Raw genomic sequence first — 15,479 nt, 5'->3', positions numbered from 1 at the left:
ACCATATGGAAATCAGTGGGTGGTTTCTAGTCAATGTGACTGAAATTTGCTCCCAAAAGAGGATATAGTACTTATCCTCTTTTTTTTTTTTTTTTTTAGTTGGCCTTTCTACTACTTAGAATCATAGAATGCTTAAGGTTGGAATGGACCTCCAGGGATCATCTAATCCAACCCCTCTGCACATGCAGGGACACCTAGAGCACGGGGCACAGGGCTACATCCAAACAGGTTTTAAAGATCTCCAGAGAAAGAGATTTTTTTATTTGAACCATTAGAAATTTTGTTATTTTTAAAATAACATATTTTTAATTTTCAGATTGCTACTGAACTACTCTGCACTAAAACTCCTCTGGTTCTTGGTTCTTGGTTAGCTCAAGGAAAAAAAAATATATTTATTTTACCGTGTCTCCACTTAAACAGGCACTACTGTCCTTGAAATGTCAACTATAATATGACATGTCAATTACTGTATGTCAAGCACATGATATATTTCAGCCTCTGTTGATTTAGATTGGACTTGATGTGTGTTTGATGTATGATAATGGTGCTTCTTCAGTTCAGTGGATGTCTTAAAAACAACATTGAATGGCACATAAATCACCTTTTGCGAGGGTATTTGCCAGAATATGAGGTAGTGATTTTATGTTCTGTTAGTGCTTGGTCTATAGTGATTCTCTTGTTATGGATTTGGAAACTTGTCGTTTCTGGCAGGTTTGCCACCAGGGCAGAAGCAGAGCCTGATTGCGAACCTGTTTTACTCAATGATTTTTCTTTTTATCATACCTTTGCAAAGGAACATCCAATACTTTCTAAGAGATCTGCCATAAATCACATACCACAGTCTGGCTCGTATTTCATCTAGCAATTTGTATACAGTATGGCAGCATGAGTAAGGATTTCTTCCCACCCATATCCACCTAAAATATGCACCTAACGTGAGGATGAAGTACTTTCTAAACACCATTGCAAACAGTGAATAACATTTGCTAATTGCTAACGTGGTCAGAAATGAGGAGAGATTATGTTTGGATCCTTTATATTGCATACTTTATAATTTGTTTGTTCTACTTAACATTAACTTTTAGTGTTTTGCTTGAAAAACAAGGTGAGGTTGGAGCACCCTTGTTCTAAGCCTTGTTGACCTTGTTGTGAGCCCTTGTTCTGGACTGATAGTGCTTGAGAGAAAAAAATAATAATAATATCTGTGTCAGGAACTGAAACCCAACAGGATAAGGAAGAGGCCTAAGTTTACACTGGAAAGCAGTCGCATCGCTGTGGAGTCCCAAGCCATATTATCCATCTTTCCTGATCCTTGCTAGTGATCCAATGTAAATTGTCAACCCACTAATGCATTAATGAGAAGTTGTGCATTTAATTTGACTGCACTTTCCAATTGTATTAGTAATAGTATTGGCCTGAAGTAATGTGAGACTTTGTAATAGCCTTGTTCTTCCAAACGGGTTTTAAATCCAGTACTTTTAGAAGGGAAAAGTTAGGCTGTGGCATTTCAGGAACAAAAGCTCACCCAAGACACATAGGAAAACCACGTCTTTGCTCTTTGAACTCCAGAGGCTGGAAGGAAAGCAGCCTGTCACAAAAATAGACTAATGCTGGGTCCTTTTTGTCGTTGCTCAGTTTTTTGTCCCCAGAATGAGTTGGTGGCATTTAACCTCCCGATGCTCAAAGGAGCAGCGCAGCGAACGGCCCCGGCGTGGCCGCCGTTCTTTCCATGTGTTTTTACGTCCTGGTACCCTGCCTGCTTTGCCTCCTTCCCAGAAGAGGTTTGTCAGGTTCGCAGTGTGAAGAGACATGAGTGACCTGCCAGCCAGGCCGCAGGCCACCGCAGAGGTTAAAGATGGGCCGAAAGTGACTGCCATCGACCGAGCACAAAACACGCTGAGATGCTGACATCTCGCTTTTCTGGGCCAGATCATAACAAGGGCAGGGAATGAGAGAGCCGTGAGCGCGGCATTTGGGTGCCCTTGGCTGTGCCTTTGGCTTTGGCCTTCGGCTGTGGTGCGTGCGGCAGCCGGAGTGCCGCGGCCTGGCCGTACCAGGCCTGGCCTGGCTGTGCCTGGCCTGGCCGTGCCTGGCCTGGCGCCTCGTGTAGCCCCGCTCACATGCTGCCCCTGCCCCGGCCACCGCCCGGCTGGGGTTTACTGTGACACATGATGCTTATGCGGAGTATTTAATGGAGGTTTTCACTAAAAAGAATCTGTAACATCAATATTCAGTACCTCCGTTTGCGTAACAAGGTAGGTAGATAGAATTTGAGTTGACCGCTTGTGCAAATTCTTAGATGAGAAATTACACAGAAATTACAGAATTTACACAGGCAGTTCCATGTCCATGTGAGGAAGAACTTCTTCACTGTGAGGGTGCCAGAGCCCTGGAACAGGCTGCCCAGGGAGGCTGTGCAGTTTCCTTCTCTGGAGATCTTCCCAACCCACCTGGATGCCGCCCTGTGCCCCGTGCTCTGGGTGTCCCTGCTGGAGCAGGAGGTTGGACTGGATGAGCTCTAGAGGTCCCTGCCAACCTCAGCCATTCTGTGATTCTGTGAAATGAGGTTTTGTGGCTGACGTTACAGCTAGTAAAACATGTTTAGCTGGTGGCTTTTCATTCAGGCAGACGAGGCAGTGATGAATTTGAAAACTGTAATTTCCATATAAGATGTAGAGGTGTTATTGAAGTGCTTGATATGTGCACTAAAGCAATATTCTTGCCAAAAAAAAAACAGATAGACTTATAAAGCTGGGCTTTGTACCTCCAACTTGCCATCTTGCATCATACTCAGCCAGATCATGAGGAAACCCACATGTAGCTGTCAAACTGCAGGAGAGCGCTCCCTCTATGCACATGGAAATCCCGGTGCTTCTCAATTTAGAAAAGGTGGGTGATCTGTTCCTAGCGTGGTGCTAAGTGAATATGGAAATATAAGTCCTCCCTGCTTTTCTCATTGCTCTACTTTTCTGCATTATTACTCTGTATTTCCCTGATTTTGGCCAAGGAGGCTGTCAGTCCGTGGGAGCTGTTCCCAGAGATGCTGCACCAGGGACCTAGGAGAGGTTCCTCCGTGTGGCAACAGCTCCATATATGTTATATGTCCGTATATATGTCCTATACTAGACAGTCCTCCTGTCTAGTCCAAGCAGCCGCCTCCAATGATCAAGATTGTCTTTTCTGACCTTATGCTGGACACTCCTTTGATTCCCTCACCTCCGTCATACTCTGCTTTTATTTATCACAGTTTCCTCAGTATGTCTGCTTTGCTGCAAGTTGTTGAGTTTGTTTTCCTCTTTTCTGTTCCTCTTCCAAATGAGCAATTGTGACAGCAATATGCCAGGGTAAATTTCCATTTTTGCTGTATACTACAGCCTCGAATGTTTTAAGAAATTATGGGTTTCTTTGATCTTTAAAGTTCTGCTATGTTCCATCCCATTTAACAAAACAAAACAAAACAACATATGCGCAGGGTTGAGTTGTGCTAGATTTTTAACAGGCTGATTTTTGCAGTAAAAGCTTCAGTACATGCACGTTGGCTGCTCTTAATTACTATGTTGGCAGTATTAGTTGGTGCTTTACTTGGTGACTGATACTGTGTGTAAAATTAGTAAAAAAGCAAACACTGTAGTAGATTTAGGAGGGAAAATTATCCAGCAATACATGGAGGGGATTTCTTTTCATGAAAAATACACTTAAAGAAAACCTTAATGGATTAAAGAAAATACTGGATTAAAGAAAACCTTAATGGAAATCATAAATATCCATAATGGATTTTTCTATGTGGCAAAGTTTTGTAAAAAAAATCCTAAGAGCAGTTGTGCAGTCATTCATTTTATTGTGTTTTGCTGGTGTGTTTTGCAGTGAAGTTTTCAGAGCTGCCTCTCATATGGAGGGCAAATAATTTGGTTATTGACATAGGATTTAAGCTATCAAGCCAAACATCCTGTTGGTGGAAGTTTAGGAGGTGGTTCTTTCCGTGAAGGAGTAGAAGTTTCAGAGATGAATGAACGGGAAGCTGATATATGTAGGAAACCTGTGGCATAGCAAGGAACCCTGAACTCCAAACCAATCCTTCGGAGTGTGAGTTTAAGATGCTTTGACGTCAACAACAGTCTGTTCCAGGCGCTCAGATTTTTTCGCCTACTTTTGGAACTTAGAAACTACATTTGGACAAAACCCTCTGAGGAGCGTTCATGGGCAACGTGCATAAATTGGCAAGGTTAACAGCATGGCCCATTATCATCATGCATTTATTCTACACAGAAATATGTGATTCTCAGCATTGTAGGGGACTCAGCACAGGGGGATGCACTCACTTCAGAGAGAGCAGCTAGACAGAGAGGCTTCATTTCTTTGCACATTTGTCTTCATAATGTGCTTTAAAGTGTGTGAAAATGAACCGTAGTGATGGTAATGTGAGAAATAAATATGCCAAATAATAACACGGCCACAGAAATATGTTTTAACGCTAAATAGGACAAGTAGCATTGTGTTGATGAAAGAGGTCTGATGTGCATTTCTCAGGGAGCTTCTGCAAGAACCCAGCTGGTGAGCAGGTTATATTTCTGAATGCATGGGAGCTGATTTCCTTCTTCCTCCCTGGGATACTTTGGAAATGAAGGAAAAGGTGTACTAATCTGAAAATGGGGGCTTCCTAACCCCCCTGTGAAATAGTGTTCATTTAACTTCAGTAATATATGAAATGGCCATGAAATTTCTCTCTCCTCCCCTTATAACTTTAACTTTGGGCACCATCGTTCCTAAATACTTACCTAAATTGTTCTTGTGGGATAAAGCAAAATAAAACTTCTTTCACAGAGCCTATAAACATGTAGTCTTGCCTGTTACTAGCATTTAGGGAAGGGCTGGGTTGAATGTCTCTAAAATTACAAGGCTCGCTCAACTTTGTATATTTTTGTCATTTTCTGAACAAAGCGTTCAATGTCTGTTGGAAATAACAGAATAATTTGCATCAAATAATTGAATAGTTGACGTCCCAAAGGGACACATACGCCCTTCAGCCAGTGGGAAAACAGTTCTTATCAGGAAAACACATTGTGTTTTATTTCAAAAAAACTGAAGAGGCAGCACCATATAAATCTTACCCAATTTAAATCCTCACTTAGGAACTTGCTTGTAAACTCACATAGAAAGTCACAGTTAATGCAACAAGCCAAATCCTGAGTCAGATTTTGCCTTAGCGGGGTTGGGGCACCCATAAGGGCAGATCTTGACCCTTCTCTTGACAGCAGGAAGGCACTGGGGTTTTGTCCATGTCGTTTTGGAAGAGTATTCCCATCCTAAAGGCTCCTGCAGCTTCTCCCGGTCGGAGTAGAGCCGCACTGAAGGTTCAAGAGTTGTCTGAGCAGAGGAGCACGACAAGAAGCCTGCTCAGCTGCTGCCCTATCGAGCCCCCATCCGCAAGGCTCCTTGGCTAGCAGCCTGATTGCCACTCCTGGAGAAACGTTACAGCATATTTATCATGAAGGGGAGAGACGCCGTGCATTTCGCCTGGGTGTAAACAAAGCAATTCCTGATGTGACTAGAAGGTCTGTTAAAGATGTGCTTTGATTTCTTAGAACAAAACCTGCCTTATGGCTGCATGCGGTCCACCTACAGAAATAGTTTTCTTCTTAATCAAATTTCACCCCTCCCTTGAGCACCTGACATAGCAAAGGCAGTGCTGTTAGAGTCTTTAGGGAACCGATTTGCACAAGCCCTGGTTTCCTGCCTGAGAGGCTGTTTGACTTGTTGAAGGCAGTGACTTGCTTGGGGTCAGCATCCAATCTGGTGTCTGTGGGACTGCTGGTTTGATGTAGTGGAAAACAAGGATCTGGTGAAATACACTTCTTTTTGGTAGAAATTATTTGGACTAGTAGTTTCTATAACTTCTAGGAATATCTTCTGTCCCAAAGTGCAGCTGAAGCCAGCAGGAGTCTTTCTGCTTCCTCACCAGCAGAGCAAAACTGTGAATGTATAAAGTCATATCAGTGTGATATGGTAGTGAGTGTCAAAACTGAGTGACAGAACCTGCCGGTGGTTCTCTAAGAGTGGTAGTTCCCACTGGGAATGGCGGCCAAGCTGGGAAAGAGGAGAAGAAATAATGAGTGGGTGAAGGAAGGAAGGAAGTGGCAGTCCCAAGGAAAGGAGGCTGGGGAGGTGGAACTAGGGGACCCAGAGATTAACCCCTCTTCTTTAGGGAAGAGATGCACGAGTCAAAGTAAAAAAGTAAACAAAAGTAAAAAAGAAAAAAGTAAACAAAGTTTAAAAGTCAACAAAGTAAAACTCAAACTTTAATCATCAGGAGAGAGTTTTAGAAAAAGAAATCCTAATCACCAAAGCATGATTTTATGCTACTGTTTTGTCTCAAAATGAATTAAATCGCTAAGCACCTTTGTTTTATCCAAAACAAACATAACTATTTACCTCTGCAGTAGATTTGTTCTTTGCAATACATATACACATATACAGTAGCACTGTAAGGTCTGTGGAGCATATGAAATTGTTTTTGAGATGACATATTATGCTGGTGTTGGCAGGCTATTTTTACACATATACACGTATGTGTATATAGATATACACTATATACACATATGTGTATATAATAGATACACTATTTAGTAGTTATCAAAATCTGCTTGACAACACGGAATATGACAGATTACTACCCATAACTGCATTACACATTGGTATCCTCAGGGTAATCGGATATTTAACATACTGGTAATCATAACCCTCGTGAACAGGACGAAAAGGTCACTCATATGAGCATCTCGATGTAATGTCACAAACCTGGCAAGACATTATGTGACAGTTTTGTCAGCTCAGGATGCACAAGAAGGAATTTGTAGACACTGGTGAGGTGGTCACCAGAAGAATGGTGGTCACCATTTCTTTCACTAAGAAATGGTGCCCATTTCTGAACTCTATCCATCAAGAGGAGGAGGTTCGTGCTGAAGTGAGCGCAGAGGCAAGGACTGAACAGGCCCTCGCTGCAGAGGCATCAAGGCCTGACCAGCCAGTGGGGAAGGAATAGGGAAAGTAGAAAAGGCTGAATTTGAAGGGTTGAGTTGTCCAGTTTTCTGAAATAAAAAGGAAAGAACCAACCCAGTGTGGATATGGACTCCCTCTGCAATGGATGTTAGGACTGCTGGAGGGTAAGTGCCTGTGAATGAACCAGCTTTCCCGGTAGCTCGGAAAGGAAGAGACCACAGAGATGTTCTTTCTCTTCCAGCTCAGCCTCAGCTCCCTAGCAGAGCCTGGGCAGTATTTAAGGAGCTATTCCTGTTTTCAAGAAGGTGAAGAAGACTTTTTCTTCAGATCCAAAGAGCAGACCTTTGCCCACGAACTAAATTGCACATGCAAGTTCAGCATGATGATGTTTCCCTGCTGCTTCAGATTTCCCTGTTTTAATGGGTTTTCACTTCAGCTCATATGAATGTTTTGTCTAAAGCAAACTAAGTTAATTAAAAAGAGAATTCAGGCTTGCTGTAGTTAATGGTCAGTCTGCTATCTTTCTTTATAATGGGTAGGTATATGAATTTACAAATAAAAACATTTATGTAGGAACTGTTGAGAAAAAAAGGTATGTTGATTAAAAGCTCTCTTTATAAGGAATAAATGACACTGCTTGTGATCAAGTGCTAGAACATGCTGCACAGAGATGCAGCTTTTCTGTTTTTGGAAGATTTTCAGGATGAGATCTAGTTCAACAAGTGCCTTCACACTTGAGTTATTGTAGTATTTAAGATAATAAATCTTAATAAATAATTTATTAATAAATAATCTAGTAATAAATAATCTATTTTCTCTTATTCTGTATTCCACAGCAGTGTGGCATGTTACAGAAGCTGGGGTGTGTGTGGCAGGGGTATTCAGTATTCAGAGCAATCTTTGAACTTGTTCAGTCATCCTAAAGAGCGGGAATTCTGGATCATACTGCCATGCATTTAAGTTGAATGTGTTAAAAAATATATGTTTAAAACAGATTTATACAACTGTAGTTATTTCATTTCTCAAAAGCTATGAGGCCAAGTGTCTTATCTAATGTGTGTCCAAACCAGGAGCGGGGAGAGAGAGCAATAAAGAGAGTTACCATTATGTTTAAAAGTACTGGAAGTATCCTGTCTATATGTAAAATATTATAGCTTTACTGGATAATTTCTCTAAAACTTTTAGGACTGGAAGCAGGCTGCGTACATCCTAACATAGGTAGGAGAAATGTGACTTTCTTCTTCTTCGTTATGCAGCAGCTCAAGCTCTAGGGTGTCTCAGTAGAGCTGTCGCTGTTCCACGAGTTGCTCCTGCTCGTGCTTGGTTGTGAGCAGAGGTGGTTCTGGGGAAGGAGGTTTGTCTGGGCTTAATGGCTGGCCCAGGTTCTGGTTCGTAGGGTGAGATCTGTAGACAGTGCAGGTTGTCCTACTGGAGTTAATTTACTGTTTCACAGGGCCAGGAATTCATGTTTAAATAATGTAGGCAACGCTAAGCGCAGCAGAGTTAACTGATACAATTCTGGGGCTCTTCTATTTTTCTTAGTTAATGACCAGTGTAAGCCAAATGAAAAGGGTTTTTTATTATATGGGCATGTTAGAGCTCATTGTAGGCTTTAACTGTAGGCTTTCTGTGTCCTGTGGGGCAATATGTGCATTGTGGTCCTGGGCCTACAGTCCTCCAATATGAAGGATACACTCATCATATTTGCTCATATCTGAAAATATCTGAGTCGATGTTTTCTGGCCCAGTTTCCTTCCCTTGGGAACGCAGCACAGTGAAATGGGGTGACAGAGGAGAACATCGTGTGTGCTTGGATCTCACCCCAGCACCAATCCAGGATACACCCAAAGGAGAACACGGTTTTGGGAGCTGGAAAGCACTCCCACATCCTGCAGCTAAGGAGAACAGCTAGGGAGAAACATCAGACTTGTGCTCCTGTCCCACATGAACAAAGCTCGTGGCTCCGATGATAGATACCTTTGATAGGACATGCCCAGTTCTGCTTGCTGGCTGACACTGGTGCTTCCCTAGCGCTGAAAGCTCTTTCCCAGTGCCCGGAGCTTGTTCTTCGGAGGAGCCACACGTTCAGTCCCAGCGCTGCCAGAGGGATGTTGTAACACGCTCTGCTGTTACAGGGCAGCTCAGCAACCCCAGCAACGGTGCTTCAATAAATACTGTGGATCAAGTCACGGTCACAGATACGTGGGGTGTTTTTGTTTGCTGTCCACGCTGAGGAGCAATGTGAGATGCAAGAGGGGCCGCACCAAGGGTGTCTCTTTCCCCAGGGCTCTGTCTCCAGCAGCGGCCGCGAGCGGATCCCTCGAAGAAAATACAAACGGACAAACTGACTGGGCTTCTATCCCCATCTGCTCCTGCCCTAGTTTACCACCCGTTCCAGCTCAGAGCCTTTCTGAACCAAATGCATTCAAATCGTTCCATATCTATGTATTGTTTACCCGTGTAATTTTCCTGTTTAATATGTGCTGTTTGCACACACAGACAAATTTCTCCTTTCTTTCTTAACAAAACGTGCAATTTCCAGTGTAAAATAACCTTAAAAAGTACTAATTTACATTACCACTGCTAATAAAATGAGTAGTGCGTATTTTCTTTTTATGATCATCTTAAGTACTGCTTGATATGTTTTAATGCCTAACATTCCTAAGGCAGATGTTTGCTGTTCATGAAACATTAATTAGAACCTAAGAATTAGAGAGGAGAAAAAGAAAATCATTTGTATAGATGCATGTGCATCTGTTTTCCTTATGAAAATGACACATTCAAAGCTCTGTATTCAAAAGAAAAGATAATAAGTAAATATTCCAACAGACTACTTCAACAGGAGATTACACCCAAACCTTTTAAACAAACTAAAGTAGCAAAAAAAAAATGCGTTTGCGAAATCAAAGTTTAATACATACATATTTTCTGGAGTTATTTTCACTAATTGTTAGAGCTATCAGAAAGGTAAATTATGTTATGTGAAAAACTACTGGGAGGAGGAGTTATCCTGGAAAGGGATACACCTGAGAAAGCTGGGCATGCATTTCGGTTTCCCTTTTTCATCAAAAGGATGCCGGGGTATCCACATCTTACCTGTTATTTTTGAAACCTTAAGGTCCTGGCAGAAAAAGGGCACTTTGTGTCTGGAGAAGTTAGCTCCATGAATGAGCTATGTGATTCACTTGGCTCCTACCTGTACCAGAGGCTTCCAACAAACTCAGTTGTCTCTACTGGAAGCTTTTTCCCTGCTTCGGGCTGTCTCCACTTCTACCATAGGGTCCAAAGGCCAAGGTTTTCAACAATAATGCAGAAAATTCCGCTCTGAAACCCGCAGATACCCACTTAAAAGCAGCCCAGGACCCCTCTGAATTATCAGTGTGTGCTAGAGATCCAAGGATTTCCTTCAGCTGCTCATTGCAGTGTTGAAAGGAGGCATCTGATACTGGAATTTTTGCATTTATTTCATTTGCATGCTTTCTTTGTGAGTATGCCTGAAAGGCTGGTCCAAAAGGTAGGCACATCTCATAGATTAGTGATTAGCACTGCTAAATCTATATAGCATTTAACTATTGAAACGTTATATATTTAAATCTTTTTATTTTCATTTTTGAAAAAAAAGAAAAACTGTAAATATCTGGTTTTTCAAATTATTAATGGGGGTGAGATATTAATGTTGCTTAATGCTTTTATCGTCTATCGACAAAGCACATTATCACCTTCTAAGAATTTCAACAGTTATAATATCTCTCCGTTTCATTATCTTATCTCTTCTTGCGCTTCTTTGTGCGGGAGGTTTCTGCATGCACAGGAATGGCAAGAAGGGCTTCGCGGGGGGGCAGAGGGAGGGTTTTCTCTGCACAGGTGATGTCTCTCCTGGAAGTTGCGGCAGTTGCAGCGGAGCCACCCGTTGGGCTGGCGGCGCTGCCTCCGCCGTGGCCGTAGCTCCCGTCCTCGTCTAAGCATCCCTGTTATTCCAGGAGCTAACGCAGCACAAGCGAGCGAGCTGTTGGTGGGGTTTTTTTTTGCAGGATTGAGTTTTCCTCCCTGTAGATCCTTTGCAGAGCTGTCTCGCCGCAGGATGGGGCACGTGGCAGGGCCGGCACAGGGCAGGTCCTGGAGCGGGACGGGGCCATGAGGGGAGTGGGACAAGGCCTTGCAGGGAGCAAGCTGTGCTCTCAGCCACATCCCTTCCCTCTTCCCAGCCGCATCCCTTCCCTCCTCCAGGGCAGCCCGGCCCCAGCGGTTGGGCTTCCCGTGCTTCGGGGGGCACCGTGCGGCCTGCTGAGATCCTGACACCAGTCACATCCCAGGCCGCACTTCCTCCTGCGGGAAGCAGGAGAGGATGCTGGATCGCCGCGTGCCCGGGCTCTCCTCAGGACCAGCTCAGCATCTGGCTCCGCCACAGCCCAGAAACCTTCTTGGTGGCTCTTTCTGGCCATGGCCAAGGCAGCCTTGTGTGGCCCTGGGGACACGTGAGGCGGGAGGTGACACTGCCTCGCAGCCGGCCTCGTTAGCCAGGACCTGGAGACACCGGGATGCCAGTAGGCCGGGGGGAAAGGGAAGCCCCGCGTCTTTGCCGTGGAGCACGGGGACACGGTGTCTGCAGGGTGTGCAGCCACGTGTCGCCGAGCAGCGAGGTGGCGGTGGCGTGTGCAGGGCAGCGCGTGGCACGGGAGCCCATGGAGCTTCCAGTGCACCGCCACCACACATGGGTTAGGGGGTTTCCACGGAGTGTGGAGGAGAGTGGAAGCAAAACACACAGGAAGCAGTCATAGGCAGCATTAGGAGGAAGGAGAAATGATTTCCCATTGCTGGGCTTGATCAGATCCCTGTTGCATCAAGACAAACCATGTTCTGGAGAACTTGAAGGCCATCTACTGGTGAAGTCTAACTTTTCTTTTTTCCTATTGCAGATTTTTTTTTTTTTTTTGCATCAGGGAAAAGCACGTAGCCAAGTGTGAGCTGCAGAGATGCATGTGTTCAGTTCTAGGTGGAAATACCACAGGTGACGTTTTGCAGATGACCCTAAATGCTCACAGCCAGACAATGATGGTTTCATTCATTTCACCACACGGGCTATAGGTGTTGCTAATGCATAGTGGAGAAGGCAGGCAGTCTTCTAGGGTTTACACTAGGGTAATGGTTTCTATAATAGTACAGAAATTGCACTGTTCTAGACCTTCCTATTTGTTAATTTTAATCCCTCAAGTCTGATGGCTCCGTAGTGATTTGATACATTCTGTAGTTTCCCTGGGATGTGGTGCGAGATGTCAGTTCTGTAGCTAAATCCCACCTTGAGCCTGAGCTCGTGGGCAGTAACCTGGGAATGGGGAACTGGCAGCTCCTCCTCTGGGCAGCCCCACAGCTCCTGCCTGCTCGTTTGCTTCCTCTGGGCAGTCTGGAAGGGGCACTTAAAATCAAGATACCACAATATGTGGAGGTTTTGTTTGTTTGTTCTGTTGTTTTAATTTCATTTTGCATGATTTTAAAACCGCATTAAAAACAAAACCTTTATGAAAATAAAAACCTATGAATAAATACTGGCTTGTTTCCGTTCTTGAATATTATGGCTTGTTTGTCTGGTAGATCCCATATGGCAACATGTTCTGGAGCTTTGTACTGAGCAGAGCCAACTGGTAGAACCCCCTGGTGCTTTCAAAGGTACAAAGCACCGTTTAGAGGCCTTTATTTATTTTATGTGTCTCTATGCTGTTGAGGAGGTTGTCATTTAGAGTCACTTGGACAGTGCGAGGCCAAACCAGAGCTTTTATTCTCTGCTGGGGTTTGGGTCTTTTTCTGCCAGTAACTGGTTTTCCCCCAGCATCACAGCTGCCGCTCCGGCTCCCAAGCTCCGGGGACGGAGGAGGCTCACCTTGGAGGCGGCTCTCAGCTATCATATAAAACATATATAAAACAAATGTGTGAGTTTCTTGTGCTGGGTAGTACGTTATTTAGTGCACACTGCTGAAGTGGGAAGTACGAGGCCACCTTTTCCTAGCCAACGGCCACCGTTCTCCTCAGTGCCCCAACGGTGAAGCTCACGATGCAGTAGCTTGCCATGGAAGATGGCCCTGCCTGCACTTTCTGCTGCTCCCTGTGCCCTTTCCCTAGCTTGGAAGAGATTAGCCTGGCGCTTCCATGAGGAGGGAGTGATGGGATGCAAGAGCAGCAATGTTGTTTCCTTTACTCCATCCTTGCCTACACAAACACCAGGGCTGCTCTGAGCAGCAAGGCCACTCTCCTGAACGTGACAAATAGCATTTTATGAGGTGCTGGTGGCTTCCAGGCTCCTTCTGCTCAGTGCTGGAAGCTGAGGCAGCTTCGCCATCTTCATCCTCCTCCCATCTAAACAAGCCCAGCTCTCCAGGGCCTGAATGGCCAATTGCAAAATAAGCTTTTAAGACAGCTCATAAATCATGTTCGGCAAAACAATGAAGCACAAATATTTGGTTTTTAAGATAGAAGTTTTCTGGACCTGTGCTCTGGCTTAGGTATCTTCAGGGTTGCGCATGAAGATTTGATTTCCGTGTTTACTTTTTATTTACTTGGTGGGATGTTAAAAAAAAAAATCTGGAGTGGTGAGACTTATCTTAGTGAATCATCTAAAGCAAGTCTCTTATTTGCCCTGAGATTGCAGATGCTTAAACGGGACAGCCAAGCCATTTCCATGACAGCAAAACGTGGCTGTATTGCTGTCACCTAGGGAAAGTGACAGTCATCTTGCTCTCTTGGAGACTACTTGGACCCTGGTTAGTTAATGTTGGTATTATAGACCTCTCTCCAGTCTTTCCTCTGTCTCAGAGATTCCCTGCTTGCCAAATTAAATGCATCATATTGTAATAATAAAAAATAATAAGAAACAAACTGAAAATTTCTCAACTGAAGATGAAGTGTAAATGCATTTCAAGTGTTAAGAGAAAAAGAGGGCTCTCAGAGAGTAATCCAATATTCTTTTTTTTTATACCTAGTTTTTTGTTTTTTTTTTTAACTAGGGTTGTATTATGAAAATATTCAAACGAAGGGAGAAATGGGCTACCATTTGGACTATCATAAATTTAAGGCTTAAAGATTTGTCATGTAGCAGATCAGAGTGTGAGGAAAGTTACTCTGCTGATGCTGTGAAAGCTCAGGTGCCAAGTTCTAACCCAGTATAAATTGTCATCACCAAATTTCAGAAAATACTGAAAATGAAGTTACTGCCAGAATAGCTATAGCTGTGACAGCACTGACTGGTGCAACAGAAGGCTGAATATTAATGTTAACATGGGAACTTCTCAGAAGATACATCAATATATTTCTTTCAAATGCCATTCTTAGTATTTTAGCTTCCCCAAAGGTACATGCCTGTTTCTCATCATGAGCACATTCAGGCTCCTGTTATATCACTTATTTGCATTTGGCAATCACGAATTATTTCAGGTTCTGAGAACTTGAATCTTAGGAGGGTAAAGGAGCTCACTGAGGAATCTCTTGATCATTTACCTTGAGTATCAATGAACCTGGGAATGTCATGGAAGTCCCAGAAAACTTGAGGAAGGCTGATGTTGTCTCAGTATTTAAAATAGGTGTAACAAGTGAACAGAGAAAACATCATGCTGGTGCTTTAACTATAGGTGAACATGAGTTCTGCACAATATAACCATAATGGAGCTGATAAGAAGATCAACCGATAATGATTTATAGCTGAATCATATAATTAATTAATAGGAGTCAATGAAGATTTTTTAAAAAAGGATCCTCACATACCACCTGGATAACATTTTATGACACAAGTTTATCTAACCACGGCTAGTGTATTGTCATAGTTAACTTATTTCACACTTAACTTTTAACATTTAATTTAGACCTATTCAACATTGTATGCACTGTATTTGAAACTCAAAAAATAAGTTTCAACATTGCAGTTTTAGTTATAATGGTAATTACAATTTTAACTACAAATTTAATTGCAATTGTAGTTGTAACTAATTTTAATTAATCCCAGCTTTATTTGGGATAACTGACAGGTCCATTACTATATTGAATATCTTGAATGATCACATGCATTTCCACAGGGATTTTTTCTTAGCTCCATGATGTTAAACTTTCTGATTAATTGGTGTCCTGGAAGGAAATGACATTAAATAGTTTGCAGGTGACAGACTGAGAATTGTTAAAAAAAGCAGTGGAAAAATCATGGATACGGGGTGATTTGGATACCTTAGTAATCTGTGTGCAAGCAAATGATGTGTTTGCTCCAACAGGGGCAGTCCAGATCTGGGTACTAGAAATATCTTTTAGCAAAAGGTTTCAAGATTAAAGTTATGAAAGAGCAATTATGAAGTCATGTGTAAAGTTCTGAACAAAACACAGGTTAGTGAATTTGGGGTTGGACACATGTAAAATAGAAATGAAGCTCAGATAAAGAGATAGTTGATTTTCAGAGGATTATTCCAAATGATCATGGTGATTTTTTCTGTCAATAAACATTTCTAAATCAA

At 42.9% G+C, this 15,479-nt stretch overlaps 1 protein-coding gene across 1 annotated transcript in view; it reads left to right on the top strand.

Moving 5' to 3' along the window:
- The window catches only part of KLF12 (Kruppel like factor 12), an 81,689-nt gene that overhangs the window by 49,275 nt on the left and 16,935 nt on the right, over positions 1–15,479 (top strand). The gene's annotated exons all lie outside the window — the stretch shown is intronic.

This window comes from Nothoprocta perdicaria, unplaced genomic scaffold, assembly GCF_003342845.1.
Source record: "Nothoprocta perdicaria isolate Ctin4 unplaced genomic scaffold, notPer1 scaffold_37, whole genome shotgun sequence".
Classification (NCBI taxonomy): Eukaryota; Metazoa; Chordata; class Aves; order Tinamiformes; family Tinamidae; genus Nothoprocta; species Nothoprocta perdicaria.
This window is presented reverse-complemented; position numbering and strand designations above follow the sequence as displayed.